The sequence below is a fragment of the Montipora capricornis genome, chromosome 2 (assembly GCF_036669925.1).
Source record: "Montipora capricornis isolate CH-2021 chromosome 2, ASM3666992v2, whole genome shotgun sequence".
Lineage (NCBI taxonomy): Eukaryota > Metazoa > Cnidaria > Anthozoa > Scleractinia > Acroporidae > Montipora > Montipora capricornis.
Genome location: NC_090884.1, coordinates 17,313,227 through 17,320,390, shown reverse-complemented (window position 1 = coordinate 17,320,390; position 7,164 = coordinate 17,313,227). Strand labels below are relative to the sequence as shown.

At 39.1% G+C, this 7,164-nt stretch overlaps 1 long non-coding RNA gene across 1 annotated transcript; it reads right to left on the bottom strand.

Annotated features, from left to right (window-relative positions):
- Positions 1 to 2,975: 2,975 nt before the first annotated feature.
- On the bottom strand, positions 2,976 to 4,361 carry LOC138037832 (uncharacterized). Its single transcript, XR_011130115.1, has 2 exons — positions 4,176 to 4,361; positions 2,976 to 3,212 (listed from the first exon to the last, which is right to left on the bottom strand). It is a non-coding gene; the product is annotated as an uncharacterized lncRNA (long non-coding RNA).
- Between the last annotated feature and the right edge of the window lie 2,803 nt (positions 4,362 to 7,164).

Below are 7,164 nucleotides of genomic sequence, written 5' to 3'. Positions count from 1 at the left end.
TTCTGGAAAGCCCGCAGCAAAACTGAGTCAAATATTCCTTGATAAGATGTTCCCACGGTTACCATTCCACATTAGAATCAATTGACAATTCCAATCCACCATCGATGCGATGGTCCTCTTAGAATTCTTGCGTTCCCAAGGAAACAAGCTTTCTGTAATGTAACGGGAAACTTTGACTAATTTCCACAACTTCCATCGCATTGTCAAAGCTCCTACTCGCTGTTCTAAGCGCTCCAATTACAACCGGAGTGACTCTCCCTTTTTGATTGTCATATTGTCTTGATCTCATATTTAAGTTCTTTATACTTTTCCATCTTCTCCTGTTCTTTCTAGCCGACCCTGGTGTACTCTCGTCGGGTTTTACTTAGCACAACCGGCATGCGGTCTGGAGTGTTCCAAAACTTTGTCGCAATGGATCTTCACCTCGTCACTTTTAAGCACTTTTTCGACTTTGGGATCGGACCACTTTTCAGTAACTGTAAATTTTAAAGATGTTGTTTTTTGCATAAATTGCAGAGCAAACCACAATGGCTGCCTACAGTTCTTTTATTCCTTCTGCTCTAGTTTGTTTCCTGATTCCGAAACCGTGAACGTGGGCAACCGTTTCGTCTCTTTCACCACACATTTTGAGACCACTGTCAATCTCATCCTTGTCAATAACTTTTCTGATGTTCTCGTTCTTATTGCCTGTTCTTGTGCCGCCATTATCAAACCTTCCGTTTCACTCTTTAACCCACTCCTCTGTAACCATTCCAAAGATCTATTTCCTGTAATTCCCTCTGTAGGTGTGACAAACCTGCCTTGTTAACGTTGCGGTACGTTTGTTCTCTTTATTTCTCGTTGGATATCCCGCTTTTCTTTTCCTTCTCTTAATAATTTCTCTTCCCACACTGCTTCGTGCCCTCACAGAAAGAAATTCAGGCCTAAATACCATAGAGTATCTCAGGAACGTAATGCGTTTGTGTCATTTTGCCATCCGTTCAATTGCAACATACAACGACAGGAGTTTATTGACACGAGCTGACAAAAAGTGAAAGGTTATTATAGGACCACTCATTGTGATATTTTTGCCCCTAAAAAAAATTTGATACAGGTTCCTGAAACAAGGTAAGGCGAGGGGGTGGCTTCATCCCGTGTGTTGCAGTAATCGAATTTTAAATTTGAACCATAAAGATAACCTTTATACAGTACGATTTGGGGTATCATAGCAAATGAAGAACGCGACCAAACACTAAGCGCTGCAGGAAGTTACAAGTGAATGTGGCTGCGCAAATTTAATTTCTAAAGCAATATTTTTTTTCGGGGGAAAGTTTAGTTTCCGATTTGCATAATGTTCCTTAAACAAGGAATGCAGCAATCCTCTGCTTCCACCATAGTCAACGACACTGAAATCATTCTTTTATTTCTCGTGATCTACATTCTTTACATAGTTTTGTTTGTAAGCTACGTTTTCTCATCCGTTGCAGGTTCATGGTCACGGTTAACTGATGATCGGTCTGGTGAAGTCAGTTCACGTAATTAGTATCTTGGTTCCTCTTGTGGATCAAATCACAGCCCAAGTTCCTTGCCACAGCGCAGACACTCCGGCGACGTTCCTCTACCACTCCTTTCTGCAAAAGCAAACATATATATCAGCTCTATGATTCATTGAAGTCGGCGGCTGAACATACAATTATATTTTTACTGCAGCTGTTGCAGTAGCCGTTATTAAAGTGGCATGTAGACAAAAAGAGATGGCCCTTTACTTTTGCAGCTCAATCTGATGGACATTTTACACATTTAGGACCATTGTCTGATGCAAAATAATACTAAAAACTATCGCTTTTGACAAAGCTCGCAACCCAATTGACTCGCTCAACCGATGGACATCGCAACTGTGCGTTCACGGCGTGGAAGTTCGTAACACATTTAAACACCCTATTTTCACACTGGTCCATACAGTCAAGCAAAGTTCCCGGCCTGTTCACCGACCGTCTATCTTATGGTCAAATTATGGTGACGAAGAAGTGCACTTAGACTTGGTCAATTGAAAATGGAAGACTTTCTGAAAATGACCCATACACCTTGAAAGGTCCATGCAATAAAGAGTTTTCAACATGGTTCAGTCCGCGGCCTTCATGATCAGCACTGCGCTAATTTCAACAGTAAAAAACTTTTAAGCAAGTGTAATTATTGCCTTACCGATTCCTTTTTTGGCGGATAGCCAGCTTCAATACAATGAGTTTCGTGCACGAGAGACATGACAAAAAAGGTTATGAAGAGAAGAGCAACCTTTTCTGACTTCATTCTTGAAATTTTCGAGGTCCACTGGATTTACTCATTCAGCGTCTATCAAGACTCATTCAAGTTGATGCAGCTTGTAGGATTATTTATAGTAAAAGGCGCGAGGATGTTCCACTTATAATGGGAAACAATTTCTTTCTTTGCAGACGTAATTGTGCAGTAAGGATACTTAGTTCACGTGATAGAAACTGAAGTAAAATTACTATAGACCACAAACACTATGACCCGACTTCCGCTTGATGGGTCGTCTTCACCAAAAAGTCGACCCGATTCAGTTCGTGTGTATTGGACAACCCTCCCATTCAACGAATGCACATGTCAGCAATATTTCAGGGGCACCCAACGATAATCTTCGTTGAAATATGTGTTCCCTCTCCTCTTCGAGATAGTAAAACTGTTCTAAGAATTTCGGTTCTACGTTGCCAGACAGCTACAGATTTCTTTACTAAAATGATCACCTAAAAGATTCGCAACCAGGGAAAAGTAGTCCTTTACGTTTTCGGAAGCCAATATTTTTGCAATTTTTGGCACTTAAAAGGTCACTTAGCAGTTTCGGATGAGCAATATTTTTTTTCGGGGGAAAGTCTAGTTTCCACTTTGCATAATGTTCCTCCAATTCCTCTTTGAAGCAAGGACAAAAACACGCAATTAAACAAGGAATGCGGCCATCCTCTTCTTCCACCATATTCAACGACACTGAAATTATTCTTTTATTTCTGGAGATCTACATTCTTTACATAGTTTTGTTTGTAAGCTACGTTATAAACTGCACGTTTTCTCATCCGTTACAGGTTCATGGTCAACTGATGATCGGTCTGGTGGTGTCAGTTCACGTAATTAGTATCTTGGTTCCTCTTGTGGGTCAATTCACAGCCCAAGTTCCTTGCCACAGCGCAGACACTCCGGCGACGTTCCTCTACCACCGCTTTCTGCAAAAGCAAGCATATATATCAACTCTATGATTGATTGAAACCGGCGGCTGAACATATAGGGGCACCCAACTAGAATATAGTTCAAAACCACTTAAACATAGCATTGTCAAACGTATTTTAGTATTTAAACGGTAGATATAGGCATACCCCATAAAAAATTTTTCATCTGTTCGGATTTCCTAGCTGAAAGTCTAGTGATCCGAAAATTATAGCGATAAAAACTTACCTTTTCAAAAATTTTAGCCAGAAAAAAGGCTCCCAAAAATTCTAAGTGACCTTTTTTGAGTAAAAATCCGTTAAAAATGGGCAATTATACCACTTTTCAGATGGTCGAAAATCCTAGGAGAGGCAAGCAAGTAAGAAAATTTACAACAAATGTTCCGAAAATTCTAGATCTCAAATCGTCTTCCGAACAGATATTTTCCGAAAATTGACGCTGGGTGCCCCTGAAGATACAATTATATCTTTACTGCTGTTTCAGTAGCCGTTATTAAAGTCGCATGTAGACAAAAAGCGATGGCCTTCTACTTTTGCAGCTCAATCTGATGGACGTTTTACACATTTAGAACCATTGTTTGATGCAAAATCATAAATACTGAAAACTATCGCTTTTGACAAAACTCGCAACCCAATTGACTTGCTCAACCGATGGACATCTCAACTGTGCGTTCACGGCTTAGAAGTTCGTAATACATTTAAACACGCTATTTTCACACTGGTCGATACAGTGAAGCAAAGTTCCCTGTTCACCGACCGTCTATCTATGAAATTATGGTGACGAAGAAGTGCACTTAGACTTAGTCAATTCAAAATGGAAGACTTTGTGAAAATCACCCATACAACTTGAAAGTTCCATGCAGTAAAGAGTCTTCAACATTGTTCAGTCCGCGGCCTTCATGATCAGCACTGAGCTAGTTTCAACAGTAAAAAACTTTTAAGCAAGTGTAATTATTGCCTTACCAATTTCTTTTTCGGCGGATACTTAATACAATGAGCTTCGTGCACGAGAGACATGACAAAAAAGGTTATGAAGAGAAGAGCAACCTTTTCTGACTTCATTCTTGAAATTTTCGTGATCCACTGGATTTACTTATTCAGCGTCTATCAAGACTCATTCAACTTGATGCAGCTTGTAGGATTATGTATATTAAAAGGCCGTCTTGTAGCGAGGATGTTCCACTTATAATGGGAAACAATTCCTTTCTTTGCAGACTCTTTGCAGACGTAATTGTGCAGTAAGGATACTTAGTTCACGTGATAGAAACTGAAGTAAAATTACTATAGACCATTTTTACAGGGCAAACATTTCATTTGGATGGATCATTTCTTATTTGACGAAGCCAAAACAATGGCTTAATAACGTGACAAGTTCAAAGTAATTTACCGTGCACAAAGTTACCGCTTAAAAAGACCAATTTAGGCCTAGTTTGTACGTCGCGGTATCTCAGACGAATTTAATTCCAATTTAATTTCAATTAAATTCGTGCTTCCGTCGACATTAATTGTACCGTGGTTTTACGCGTCGAAATTAATGGGTCGAATTATGGTCGAATTTATTTCTCAGCCGGAATGCAATGCACCTGGTCAGAGGCATAATTAATAATGTACGAAAATAACCAAAACAATGGCTTATTAACGTGTCAACTTCAAAGTAATTTACCGTGCACAAACTTACCACCTAAAAAGACCAATTTTAGGCCTAGTTTGTACGTCGCGCTATCTCAGACGAATTTATTTTAATTCCAATTAAATTCGTCCTTCCGTCTACATTAATTGTACCGTGGTTTTGCGCGTCGAAATTAATGGGTCGAGTTATGGTCGAATTTTTTTCTCAGCTGGAATGTAATGCACCTGGTCAGAGGCATAATTAATAATGTACGAAAATAACTGATGACACTTTACACGACACTTTACACCCAAACCGGCCTGAACAGCCTCGGGCAAGCCTTCGTATTTTACTCTGTTTAACGCCAGACCAAGGTAGCGTAGCGCCGAGTTGGCTATAACCAGTCTCATATCCAACAAGCGCGAATGGAATAATTGTTTTATTAAATTCCTTCAACTCCAAAAATTTTGAAGTACGAAATACGAGCGGAAAAAGCGAGCAAATCCAAGCGAAATCGAAAAAAACTTGATGAGAACTGATGCGATGTTGTGTAATACCTTGTTGTCAGACAGACGCAGGCTCATCACAAAAACATTTCTTGCCTTTTCGCGTACTTCTAAACGTCGGAATTGATCCAAACTTTCCACAAAAAGAGTTTTTTTGTCCTTTTTGGCTTTATTCAAAGAGAAATTTGGCATTCCGACGAAAACATTTTTAGTTTAGCAACGCTTAACGCAATCATTTACCATATAAGGTCAAACCAAGGTATATGAGCTGATAACCGAGATTGAGTGAACCAATCAGAGCTTGCGAAATGCATTATCCGAGGTTGAGAATTTAATAAAGCGTGTTAGACGAATTTAATTTAACAAACGAATTGAACTGCCTTTAGACGTAGCTTTATCGTGGAATATATTTTAAAGTAGGACCTGGAATTAAATTCATCTGAATTAAATTCGACGATAGCGCGACTTGTAAGTTGGGAACTTAACCAGTTGAAATTTAATTACTTGAAAGGTGTGTTTCCTAAAGAAAATCCTAATCCCATTTTAAATCCTAAAATGGAATTTGAAGCGAAAGAATCTATACACAGGAAATATTTTCAATGATTTCCGAATCGGGTATTCTGTTGGCTTTTTTTAAGACAGTTAGACCTTATTCACGATGGCCGCCATGTTGGATTTGCTATTATCATGCAAATTAGCTACACATTTCTTAGAGGGCAAACAACCCAAGTTCGAGAGTTCGAGATAATTTCACTGATGGACACTGAAAGTTTTCGCTTTCAAAATCCACATGCCAGAGTTTTCCGTCTCGCTCGATATTACAATTGTTGACTAACTCTTACGTAATTCAAAGAAATTCGAATTTCATCCTGATTTCCAACAGCTGTTTCGTATTTTTCCTTTACCAGAAAACACTAACCGTAACTAATTTATCCGGAACGGCAGCGGCTGAGTTAATCATATAATACGAAAATATCAAGGGGCTGTGTAGTTCGCAAATTAGTCTTTGCCATAAGGCTTTCGCCCATTTGGCCATATAATGGCTATTTTTGAAACTCAAAGTAAGATTCGCGCTGTTGACAGTAAAGAGTTTGGAATTAACACTTATTTAAAAGAAGAAAAAACATTGTCTCAGTTTTGTGCTTGTTTCTTTTCGCCACAGTCAGTCGTATAGATTGCTTTTTGCCTTGCCGCACTGCTTGCTGATTCCTTTGAACGTTTTTACGTTTTTGGTTTTTTAAATTCACTTTTCTCTTTGTTGTATCGTCGTCGGCAATACTTAGAACAAAGGATATAACGGTGACCATTTTACATGACTTCATTTGACTTACATTATTTTAATATGAGGCCATCCCCTTTTTTTTTACTCCGTTTCGCGTCTCCGACTGACCCAAATTTTGGGCATTTTCCAAAAAAAAAAAAAAAAAAAAAAGAAAAGTTAACGACGTTTTTAAGCCATTTTTATGTCGCACAGGAGTTTCGGTGGTTGATCTTTTTTCCAACGCTGTCTTAATTTTGCCACAACATCCGCCAACTTTTCCGCCATATTGATTTTGGGTTCACGTCTTGTTGTTTTCCTGGCTCCACAGCTATGATGCCGGGGTACTAGGCCTCCGATTCCGACAATGCTTATGATTTTTTTTTTAGGTTTTTTTTTTCAATCCGATCGACCGACCCAATATCAGGAAACGCATTCGACGGTAAACAAAAACCAAAGGGGGATGGCCTGACATGTTTTGGCAAAATATAATTTTGCCTGGATCGACTCAGTGACCGGTTGATAAAGTGTTTCCCATGACTATCAGGATCACAACGAAATTTATAGGTGTTATTGGCT